Genomic DNA, 12592 nt, shown 5'->3' with positions numbered 1-12592 from the left:
ACCTAACGGTTATCTCAAGAGTCCTCTACTAGCCCAAACTAGTAGAAGTCTATCGCTCAACAGATCTTATTGATAAGATCCAACAACTACCCGAAGAAGGCTCGAGTGCATCCAACGAAGGAGATTCGAAGGTACACTATATAAACCTCACTACCATACAAGGTGAGGGAGGGATCAATCGATCAAAAAGAATACTATCTGAGACTCAGGTTCGGATACATACTGATAGATCCAAACTATCGGCGTCCGCTATCTAGATCACCTTTCCCGTTTCTTCATTCATTAGCTCGTGCTTCTAGCAGAGCCGTTTGTGATTAAGTTCATCAACCGACTTAGCCTTCAGAGGTGGACTCCCGACCCCAGCGGTCGGGCCACATCTGACGCTTTCGTTTTGCAGGACATCACATGGAGATCCAAGGGCTTAGCAGATTTTGGACGCATCAGTATGTGTTTTATTGAATCTAAGAATCAAACAAATAATAAGATATTAGATTTCCTTAACAATTGTGATTTGTCATTAACAATTGATTTTATTTATTGTATATAGTGGTTGCTAGCTTTGCACCACAAATATTATTAAATGCATCTGAAGTTGCAATATTTAAAACTGTAAATAAATAAGGTTCTACGATGCACATGAAGTTGCAATATTTGAAACCGTAAATGTCGATTCACAGATGCACTTGAAGTTGCAAGATTTGAAACTGTAAATGAATACAGTTCTGCATATGCACATGAAGTTGCAAGATTTGAAACTGTAAATGAATACAGTTATGCAGATGCACATGAAGTTGCAAGATTTAAAACTGCAAGATTTGAAACTGTAAATAAATACAGTTCTATAGTTTTTGAAATTAATTCTCTTTTGAAATTATAAGGAGAAAATATTATTCATGAAAATATCCCAGCAAATTTTCAAGTTTAAGATTTGTTGTTACAATAGTAATATTGTAAAAGGAGTTTTAAGAAATACTCTGAATGATATCATGCCTATTTGTGGCTGAGTAAAATAATGAACTATTAATGAAAAGTCATGAAGCTCATCTTATTAGTTTTGCTCCATTCCTTGAAGTGAATGCAGCAATTCATAATGCCTGAAAGAAGGCAAAATTAAAATTATGATCATGACTGTAGAAAAGGATGAGGCAAAAGACGGAATAATTACCGTCATTATTATGGAAATAAATAAGAGAACAATATGGATTCTCAATATAACAATTTAAGAAGTGAAGATTATATTTGTTACCGATGTGGAATGAAAGCTATTAGACATGTATCTGTCATTACTCCACAATATTTAATTAAGCTTTGTCAAGCCTTAATTAAAGAAATAAAAATAATGTGGAAATAAATTGAATTTTCCAAAATCATGATACTTGAGCAATTTTTGCCTATAAAATGAATGATTTTGATGGCCTCATAGATACTACACATCTAGATGCTGCAAACTTCTTTGAAAATAATAGTTGAAGATTTGATTATGTAATTCTTTTCTCTTCAAATCTCATCTCATAAGTTAGTTTATCTTAAATTTAATCTTTTTCCTCTATAATTTTTTTTATTGACTTTCTATATATCTTTTAATATATTTTGTTTCATTTTTTTATGAAGAATGTGAATATTCTCTCATATGCTGTGACGCATATTATACTAAGAGAAAAAATATACATATTTCTCTTATTTAATGATGTGGAAGCTAATGTTCATATAAAATCGGTAGTACAACATTGATTGGAAGCTCTGGAAGAGCTAATCTATTATTATCTAGGAGATAAAATTGGCTATGAATAATTCATTATTTTGTAGTAAATTTCAAAGAAACTTATTAAGTTTCAAAACTATTTGCCAAAATGATTATCAAATTGAGACTACAAATAATGGTATAAGTAAATATCTATACAAAGGTATTAGATATTTCTCCCAATTTATACTACACGAATATCACATGGTTGAAACACATGCTTGGGTAAATCAAATGAACATTGATTCCAATAATTTTATTATTTGGCATGACCGGTTGGACCATCCCGGGTCAAGTATGATGCGAAAAATTATTGAAAATTCAATTGTCATCAATTGAAGAACCAGAAGATTCTTCAATTAAGTGAATTTTCTTGTATTACGTGTTCTCAAGAAAAAAATTATTATTAAATATTCACCAGCTAAAGTTGAGATTGAACATTCTACATTTTTAAAACGTATAGAGGGTGAAATATATGGGCTCATTCACCCATCATGTGGACCATTTAGATAATGTATGATTTTAGTAGATGCATCTATAAAGTGGTCACATGTATGTTCATTATGAACTCGCAATTTGGTGTTTGCAAGATTGTTTGCTCAAATAATGAGATTAAGAGTATAATTTATGGATTATAAGATAAAGACAGTTTGTCTTGATAATGCTGGTGAATTTACATTTCAGGCTTTACGATTATTGTATAACAACTGAGATCACAGTTGAATAGCCTGTTGCTCATGTTTATATCCAAAATGGTTTGGTAAAATTATTTATTAATTGTCTCCAATTAATAGCTAAACCATTGTTTATGAGAATAAAGCATCACTTGTACGCATCAAGCCAAAAAGTTGTTATAAATTCTCCTTATTACAATTGGCTTATAGTCAGAAGCCAAATATTTCTCATCTTAAAATTTTTGGATGTGCAGCTTATGTTCTAATTGCTCCACCACAGCGCACAAAGATGAGTCTCAAATAAAGTTGGGAATATATGTTGGATATGAATCTCCTTATTTAATGAATTAGTTTTTCCAACATGAGGGGGAGAGAATAAACAGTTGGAAAAAGAGATTGATTGTATGCATTATCATTATTTAATTGGATCCTCGGCGAGCACTCTGTGAACTTGAAGTTCGAAGGATAATGCTATAAATATTATGAATCAACTGCCAGATTTGCTGATCTGCTAAGAGTTATTAAATCTCATATTCCAGCTGTAAATGCTCCAATTAGAATTGATGTCCCAGTAGGACAATCTATCAGTGCAAATGAAATTAAATCATGTTTAAAACGTGGAAGATCAATCGGTTCCAAGGATAAAATTCTAGAAAAGGAAATGAGCAAATGATCAAGATGGTCATAATATGGAGACAATTGATTATGAAGATCATAAAGACATAATTTTCTATAAAACCCCAGAAGAGGTTCAGGTACCTGAAAATAATGAAGAGATTTCGATTAGTTATGTCATTGCAGGAAAAATATGGAACCGAAAAGATAAAGTTGTCGACAACATTTTTACATATTATGTTATTGTTGAAATAATACAACAAGACGAGGATCTTGAACATAAATTTGTTGATGACTATAAATCAATAAATGATTAGCCAAAATGTAGAGACGCAATTCAAGCAGAATTGAATTCGCTTGAAAAATAAAGTTTTTGGACCTGTAGTCCAACATCTGAAGGTATAAAGCCAGTGGGGTACAATTGAGTTTTCTGCGAAAAAATGAAATAAGAAAAAGAATGAAATCGTGATATATAAATCATGAATTATGGCACAAGAATTTTCGCAGATGCCTGGCATTGATTACATGGAAACATGTTCTCTTGTGGTGGATGCAATCACCTTCAGATATCTTATTAATCTGGCAGTATATGAGAATTTTGACATGCATCTAATGGATATTATTACAGCCTATTTATATGGCTCACTCGAGTGTGAAATATATATGAAAATCCCTGAAGGATTCAAAATGCCTGAAGCACATAAAAATTCCTAGAAAGTTTGTTTAATAAGGCTTCAAAGATTATCAAGGCATATATTGTATAATCTCCTTAGTGAATATTTATTAAATAAAAAATATAAAAATGATCCAATTTATTATTGTGCCTTTATTAAAGGATATGGATCTAATTTTAGGAAGTATATATGATGATGATTTAAATATCATCGAAACTCCTGAAGAGTTTTCAAAAGCAGTAGATTATTTTAAGAAAGTTGAAATGAAAATCTTGAAAAGACAATGTTTTGTCTTGATTTGTAAATTGAGCATTTGACGAATGAAATATTCGTTCATCAATCAACTTATATAGAGAATATTTTGAAGAGATTTTATCTAGATAAAATACATCCATTGAGAACCCCAATGGTTGTGAGATCGCTCAATATAAAGAAAGATTCATTTCGACCCCAAGAAAATAGTGAAAAATTTCTTGGTCATAAAGTATTATACTTAGTACAATTGGGGTATTGATGTATTTTGCTAATAGTATAAGACCAGATATAACATTTTCTATAAGTGTATTAGCAAGATTTATCTCTTCTCTAATATGAAAACACTGAAATGTTATAAAACATATATTTCAGTATATTCGAGAAATTATTGATATGATGTTATTTTATGAATGTGGACATCAACTTACTTGTTATGCAGATGCAAGATTTTTATCTGATCTATATACAACTAGATCTCAAACAGGCTGTTTATTCACAAGTGAATGGTAGCTATTTTATATTTGGTTTAGATCATGATACAATACATTCAGGAAGCATGCAGTCTTCTATTAGAAGAAGATGTTTGAACAATATTATATGAAGATTATGCTGCATGCATAGCTCAATTGAAGCAATGATACATCAAAGGAGATGGAACGATACATATTTCACTGAAATTCTTTTTCATTCGTGGTCTTCAATGAAATGGTGAAATCGATGTTCAACAAACTCGTTCAAGTGATAATTTGACTGATTTATCTATTAAGAAAGTGCATACTTCAAATCTTGAGAAGCTGGTATATAATATTAGAATGTACGTATTCAAAGATACTCAATGATGTTATCATTAGGGGGAGTAAAATACGTGTTGCACTCTTTTTCCCTTCACCAAGGTTTTGTCCCACTGGGTTTTCCTGGTAAGGTTTTTAATGAGGCAGCTACCAATACGTATTATTTAGATATGTATACTTTTTTTCCTTTACTAAGATTTTTTTCCCACAGGGTTTTTCTTAGTAAGGTTTTAACAAGGTACATTATCTATTGATGGACATCCAAGGGGGAGTGTTATAAATAATATTTATTATGGATGTCCATTACCCTAAAGAGATTGTACTTCGAATTGAATATCTCAATTGCCTCAGGATGCAATATTGGTGAAGATCACATCCATCTCATTACACAATATTGGCAGTCAATATTTCCATTCTATACACCTTCTATCCTGGGCAACAATCTATCTTTCAATATCAAGAATATCTTATTGTGTGCAAGAATCATATATTGTATTTCCATATCAGAGTAGATGTTCCTTCTACTATAAATATGTAATGCACTCAACTGAATGAATTAGTGCTGATTGAACTCATCTTGTCTTTCTTCTTTGTATCTAATATATTTTCTCTTTATTTTATAACATTTAAAACTTTGTTATATTATACTTTTTAACGGCGTATGTAACCTTATGACAGCATTTACCAAAAACGCCGTCATATGTCCATGGGATGCCATCATTTATTCACAGGGCTGTGGACGAATATAATATATGGCTTAGTAACGGCGTTTCTTAATATATAATACATTTAGAAACGCCGTTCTAAATTGTTTAATATATAACTTTATCGTATGATTAAGTCTTACGGCGTTTCATGGAAACGCCGTGGTTGCCTATTACCTCCCGCCCGCGCCCATTTTTCACTTGTGGAGAAGACGAGTAGTCGAATATGAAAAACCACTCGCTCTCTCCCTTTGTTCTCTGCATTGCTCGCTCATTCGAGAGATCGAAGTCGAGTTGCAGCTTTCGTAAGCTCACGGCTGCTTCTCAATTCACTCCTGCAAGCATTTTGAGAGATTGAACTCGAATAGGAGCTTTCGTCAGAGCTTTCGGCTGCTGAATCTCAGGTAAGTATTGTTGAGTTTTGTTCTTTTGGTATTGTTTGTTAGGGTTTCTGATTCATCTTGATATTTTTTGTGGATTATCAGTTTTGATTTAGGCGGGGCGATTCGTGGTCTTTTATTTCTTTTTGTAAGTTCCTCTTCTCTCTTGTGAATTTAGGATTTCGGATTTGATTTTGCGTGGCTTTCGGAACTCGCATGTGTTGTGTTTCTTTTTATTTGGTGAATTGATATGAGATTGAGTTCAGGCGTAGAGTTCTGAGAGTTGAAGTTATTTGCATTTTGGTCCTGGTAATGGTATATTTAGATTGTAGTATTATTGTGAGAATTTTTGTACATTTTGAGTTTTTGTGGCTGTTCTTTGACCTTGAGTAGTTGAGACGATCTCTGTTTTCCTTTCTCTGAGGTTAGTATATCTAACTTCTAATGTTATAGGGTGTCTCTTCTGTTAATCCTGCTGTAGGTAGCCGCCATGGTGCTGAAATGTTCTAGCCTCTTATATCAGATTTTCACTCTGCTATAGAACAACAGACCTTCCAATCACGATAGAATCACTCAAAGCTACAGATTTAAGAGGCTTTTAATATATATAGCTATTAATAGTGTTTGCCGTTCTTCTTTTATTTATTTATTATCTGTAGATGTTTTACTCTCTCAATTGATTTCAAAAGGATGGAGGAGAAGAAGGGGAAATACCAAGAGACGGCATAGTATATGTACTAAAAGGGAGCGTATATAATTTTAAGCAAGGGAATACTGTGTGGTGGTAAAGAAGTACTGTGTGATAGTGTGCTTGAGTGGAGAACTTACAATATTGTGTATGAGATAGCTTTAAGCAGTAGAGCACCATCCATATTGAGGATCATAGGAAATTAGAGAACAGTTGTGAATAGAAAATTTGGTAGAATTTATGGGTATCACTCATCACTTGGTGTTTGCAAAGTAGAGTTCTAATGATTCCCTTACCAGCCCATTTCTCCTACTTCAATTGGAAATCCATCAAAGGATTGAAACAATGAATTGAGAGTATTCTGATTGATAAGGTTCTGTGACCTCTCCGGTTTGCCCCCAATTTTTTCACCATTTAAGCAGGTGTTCTGGGGCAGGGCAGCTGTGATTGATGAACTCTTCCTTTGGTTGTTAATTTCAAATTGCTGCTTCCTTTTAAAGTAGTATGATTTGAACTTAACTAGGAGATTCACAAGTAAAGGATGCTTGAAGATGCATACAGAAATAAATATAGATTATGTAAACTTATACCAAATTTTACATTTCCCTGTGTCATCATCTGAACTGTACATTCTTGGTCTTCTGCAGGGTATGAGGCACCAAACTTGAGGTATGACGAATCCTTAATGCAGAGAGGCCAATTAAAGAATGGATAAAGGGACATGGAACGGTTGGTTTCTTCATCTTGTTGATATATGCATGTTATTTATGTTTTGATAGCGATTCTGCCACAAATGCCCATTTATGTCACCTGAGTTGTGGGAGAATATGTGGGGTGTAGTATATCTGGATCAATTGTCATATAATGTAACTCATTGCCTATCTACTCATCTATCGAGATTATGGGCTCAGTGGCACTCTTTTCATCTTGACCACCTTATCTATGCTCTTATGACTGTCAGACTTTTTTTCTTCTTTTTTTCTCATGGTACTAACTTCTGGTCGAGATTGCTGCCGTTGCCAAAAGTTTAAATTTCTTTGGACAGTTACCATCTGTGATCAATGCATATAGGGCTCTGCTGTCTGCTGTATAGATGTTAAGTGTGGCTACCATTACACCATCCTGGATCATCTATTGAGATCATTATCTGCCTGTTCAGTCTAATTTTCTAGAATTCATTCAAATACTAGTTCTAGGATATAACACCATGATAATGTTCTCTGCAGGATAAAGGATTTGAGGATGCTAAACCAGTTATAGCAGCTTTAAAAAGTAAAGGCATTCGTACAATAGGGGCTGCAGGCTTTTGCTGGGGCGGTGAGATTTATTTTCACTCAAATAGCATTCAGAATCATTTGTATCCTGGAGCACCTTTCTTGTAGATTTTTTAAGTTGTTTGTATAGAGGATCTAATGTTGTTTAGCCATCTATCTATTGCCACTGCAGTTGTTATTTAATGACCTTTCTTGTGGTGACTTTACCATGTTGAAAGCTGGGGTCCTTGCTGAATAATCAACTTTAAGAACATTGACAAAAAGGCCTAAACCATGTAATTATTATATTTTTTTGTATTTTTTCTGACAGCAATATTTTTCATGAAGGACCTGCTACTAATGTAATTTGATTGGCATAAATGTCACAATACCAGTCATAGAGACACCTCCACTGACTTTTAAATTAACATTGTTAATCTAAAGGCTTATTCTTTGACTTATTTTTGTGTGTTTAACTCACTTTTAGTAATCCTTCTCAAACATAGCTTTTTCATTCACGTCAAAACAATTGATTCTTTCATTTACCTGCTTAAAATACGTGAGCAGTTTTTTTTCGTTATAAAATCTGGTCATTTGAAGTTTTAGGTGTGTTTCTGTTCTGGTCATGAGTTGTCTTTTATCGGCTGGAAACACTTTCTATGACAAAAAAAAAAAGAGACAACAGGATCTACCAAGAAAAACCTTTTCTTCAGGGAGAGCTTGCAATCTACCAATCATAGATTCATTATGGCTCCTTAGTAGAATTATGTAAAGTAAATTCTTATATTGGGAAAAAAATAACTGACACTGGCCTGTAGCCACTCAAGAATCTAGCTCTGGTACTTTTAGAAAAATAGTGAGACAACAATGTCCACCTTGTGGTAGCAGCCGCAGCATGGTATGGGGACCTCGGATTAGACATGTAATGAGGACATCTGACCTATGGATCGACAGTTATGAGTATATCAGAGGTTTGGTGTGGATGGATTCTATCCAGATTGTGGAGTTCATGTCTATTTCTTAGGTGGATTGTTGGAGATCACACTTAATTTGATCAAGGGTCTTAATTAATACAACCTAGTTGGTTTAGCTTTTGTTTTTCCTTTTTTCTTTTTGGGGTTATGCTTTTGGATGAATAGTCCAGTTGGGTTAATTTGGTTTTATTGGGTTTAATTTCAGTTGACCAAGCCACTTGGAATTCTTGAAGGTGCATAGGCATTTGAAGTCTGCATGAGAAAGTGCAGCACAACAGAGATCCGAAGGCTGAGCAGTGCTCCCTGGAGTCACAAATGGTTTGCAGGTTGAGAGATCAGCTCCTGTCAGGTTGCATAGCAGTACCTGTGCTCTTGATTCCATCACCTCATTACCAAGGACTAGAGCCATGATCAAGGCAACAACCACCAGCTTTCGAGATGCCTCCATACCTCACCACCGTCGGGATTGCAAGGGGCCTAGCATACTTGCATGAAGAATGCTGCCCTCAGATCATCCATTGTGATATAAAGCCTCAAAATATACTCTTGGACAATTTTTTCTGCCCAAAGATTTCTAACTTTGGATGGGCAATGACAATGATGCCTGGCGAGGTCTTAACTTGTAGAAGGACTAGAGGGACTGCAGAATATATGGCGCCGGAGTGGAACCTGAGAGAGCCGAATACAGAAAAGAAGATCACTGTAGAGGTGGATGTTTATAGCTTTGGTGTGATGTTGTTGGAGATTATATCTTGTAGGAGTGCTGTTGATACAGCATGGAGTGGAGCAAACAACATAACATTCACGGGCTGGGCTGTTAACTGCTACAGAAATTGGGAACTTGAAGATTTGGTGGATGGGGATATGGACGCCATTAGGGATGACGAGAGGCTAGTCACTTGGTTGATAGTAGCAATTTGGTGTATTAAAAAGACGCCATCAGAGAGGCCTACAATGAAGAAGGTTTTACAGATGCTTGAAGGAACTGTCGATGTTTTTACTCTTCGATCTTCTTCCTCAAGCTCTTACTGTTAAAAACAGTGTTCGCTATTGTTTCAATTCATTCACAGCATTGAAATTGACACACTAATCATTTGTAAAATTGAATTTGGATTGATGGAATTGGATTTTCATTTGTAAAATTGGATTTGGATTGATGGAATTGAATATTCATTTGTAAAATTGAATTTGGCTTTTTGGAAAGATTTTTTTTTAACTTAAAAAACCTATCTCGGCGTTTTACAAAATGCCCGCATAATTAACGTATCACGGCAACACTTTTAACAGCGTTTATAAGAAACGCCGCAACAGAACTATTAACGGCGTTTATAAGAAACGCTGCAACAAGAACTTATCACGGCGTTTCTAGCAAGAACTTTTCATGACATTTGCTAGAAACGCCGCAACAAGAACTTTTAATGGCGTTTCCTATAAATGCCACAACAAGTACTTTTGACGGCGTTTATAGGAAACGCCATTAAAAGTGCCGTTGTAAGTGACCATCACCGTCACTTGTATTTAGTGCCGCTATAACAATACGGCATTGGTTTTGTCGGCATTTTTTGCGACGTTTTTGAAGCGCCGGGGAAGCTTTATAGCGGCATTTTTAACATTTGGCGGTGTTTCCAAAATGCCGCTGTAGGTCCATTTTCTTGTAGTGCACATCGGCCTCCATTGGTTTTGATGATAACAAACATGAAAATTGAATTCACCATGTTTTGATGATAACAAACATGAATTAGAATTCACCATGGAAAAACATGTAAATAAACATGCATATGAATGAGTGTTTATTTGCTATTAATTATCATTCATATTTTCCAATCATTCATGTGTTTATCATCATCAAAAAGGGGGAGATTGTTGGGAAATGCCATGTCAGCATTTGCCACATCAGCCTCTATTAGTTTTGATGATAATAAGCATGAATTACTAATGGCTATATTGAGTTCTGATGTTTTAGTTCAAGATGAGAACAAGTCGACCAACTCCAAGTCAAAGCCATATGCTCAAGTCAAAGCCAAGATCATGCCAAGATGGACATGAAGACCGTTGCACAAAATCAAGTCGAAGATCAAGTCGAAGATCAAGACTTAGGCTGAATTAGGGCTTAGGACACTCTCGTATACACATTCATGTAAATGCATCAATTATATGTAATTCATATTACTAGAGTGACCTAGGACATGATAGTGAGGTGTACGATGCTTAGGGTTGACCAAAAAGTCCAAAAACCCAAGCCATGTCCCAGCCCCAACTTAATTCAGCAAAACAGAGCTCAAACGGTCAGCCATCTAAGCAGACGGCTGACCGTCTGATTTGTGTTTCTAATTTTTTAGAAACGTAAAGCGGGATTGCATTTCAGTCTGGCAGACGGAATTCCATCTGGGCTAGTCAAGCCAGATGGACGACCGTCTGGGCAGACGGTTGATCGTCTGGCCCTGACTTAGTCAATAACGACTAGTTTGCAACGGCTCTTTTCCAGACGGATGACCGTTTGGCAGACGGCTGACCGTCTGAGACGGAATTCCGTCTGGGTTAAAAAATGCCTACAACGGGTAGTTTAACGGATCTTTTCCAGACAGACGACTGTCTGACCAGACGGACGACCGTTTGGGATTGGGGTTTGGCACTCAAAGGTGCTCTATATAAACCAAATTCACCTCATTTGGGAGGAAGAACACTTACACTTGATCACCCACTCCCTAAGTGATCCTAAGCTCTCAAATTGCAAGAAAGCCTTGTGCTTTGCCTTTCACCTTCTCCCCAACCTTGAAGAACATCCCAAGGTATTAAGCAAGCTTGTGGAAGCCAAGCTTGAGGTGATTAAAGGCATCAGTGGTGCATACATTTACATTTGATCATACAACTCACATTGCATCACACTCACACAAGAGGTAAAGTGTCACACCTCTTGTAAAGGTAACATCCTTCCTTTGTAACTGTTTCAATTCTAGTCTAGGTTGGTAGATTAGAATTTGTTTGGGTGCTCTTGCCCGTGAACAAAGATTGCTTGGGTGCTCTTGCCTGTAAACAAAGATTGTTAAGGGGTGCTCTTGCCCTTCTTGCTAAACAAAGATTGTAAAGGGTTCTCTTGCCTCGTAACAAAGATTATTGTAAGGGCTTGATCTCTACCCATTGTATTGAAAGAGAATCAATAGTGGAATACTCTCTTGAAGCCAAGAGAGGAGTGGACGTAGACTTGTATAGTCGAACCACTATAAATCCAGTGTTGTGATTGCTTGCCTTTATTGAATTTTATTTAAATTATCAACTTACATTGAAATTGCAATCAAGCCGAGAATTTGGGATAATCCACGAGGTACAACCTAATCACCCCCCTCTAGGTTGCACCAACAGTATTGTATTGATAGGTGAGACTTAAGTGGGGATTAATACCGAGTTAGAATCATGGAGAGAAGCTTTGGAATCAAGAGGCTTTAAATTAAGTAGAACGAAGACAAAATATCTAATTTGTAACTTTAGTCATGATCGGGCAGACGATGAGGTGGTGAAACTTGACGATAAGAAGATTCTTTAGAGTGATTCTTTTAGGTACCTAGGTTCAATTATAAATAAAAGAGGTGATATAGAGGATGATGTTTCCTAAGAATTAAAATAGGGTGGATGAAGTGGAGAGGTGCATCTAAGGTCTTGTGTGATCGATGTATTCCATTAAAGTCTAAAAGAAAATTCTATAGGACCGTCGTTCAACTAGCTATGATGTATGGTGCATCATACCTATTGAATCACATTCCCAATTCCATCGTATCATACACAAATGATATTTCATCATATAGAAATATATATAATATAACATGATCAATCGCATATGTAAATAAC

General features: G+C 35.4%; 1 long non-coding RNA gene across 2 annotated transcripts; it reads left to right on the top strand.

Moving 5' to 3' along the window:
* Positions 1-5630: 5630 nt before the first annotated feature.
* Positions 5631-9826, top strand: LOC149024167 (uncharacterized). 2 transcript variants are annotated; one of them, XR_016171425.1, is made up of 5 exons: positions 5631-5858; positions 5940-5982; positions 7170-7251; positions 7749-7839; positions 8955-9826. It is a non-coding gene; the product is annotated as an uncharacterized LOC149024167 (long non-coding RNA). The 2 variants fall into 2 exon arrangements; XR_016171424.1 differs by lacking the exon at positions 8955-9826 and having other exon boundaries at positions 7749-8288.
* Positions 9827-12592: the final 2766 nt, after the last annotated feature.

Source organism: Hakea prostrata, chromosome 2, assembly GCF_041222555.1.
Source record: "Hakea prostrata isolate BN-2017 chromosome 2, UWA_Hpros_2, whole genome shotgun sequence".
Lineage (NCBI taxonomy): Eukaryota > Viridiplantae > Streptophyta > Magnoliopsida > Proteales > Proteaceae > Hakea > Hakea prostrata.
The sequence above is the reverse complement of the archived record's forward strand: the minus strand, read 5'-3'. Positions and strand labels throughout refer to the sequence as shown.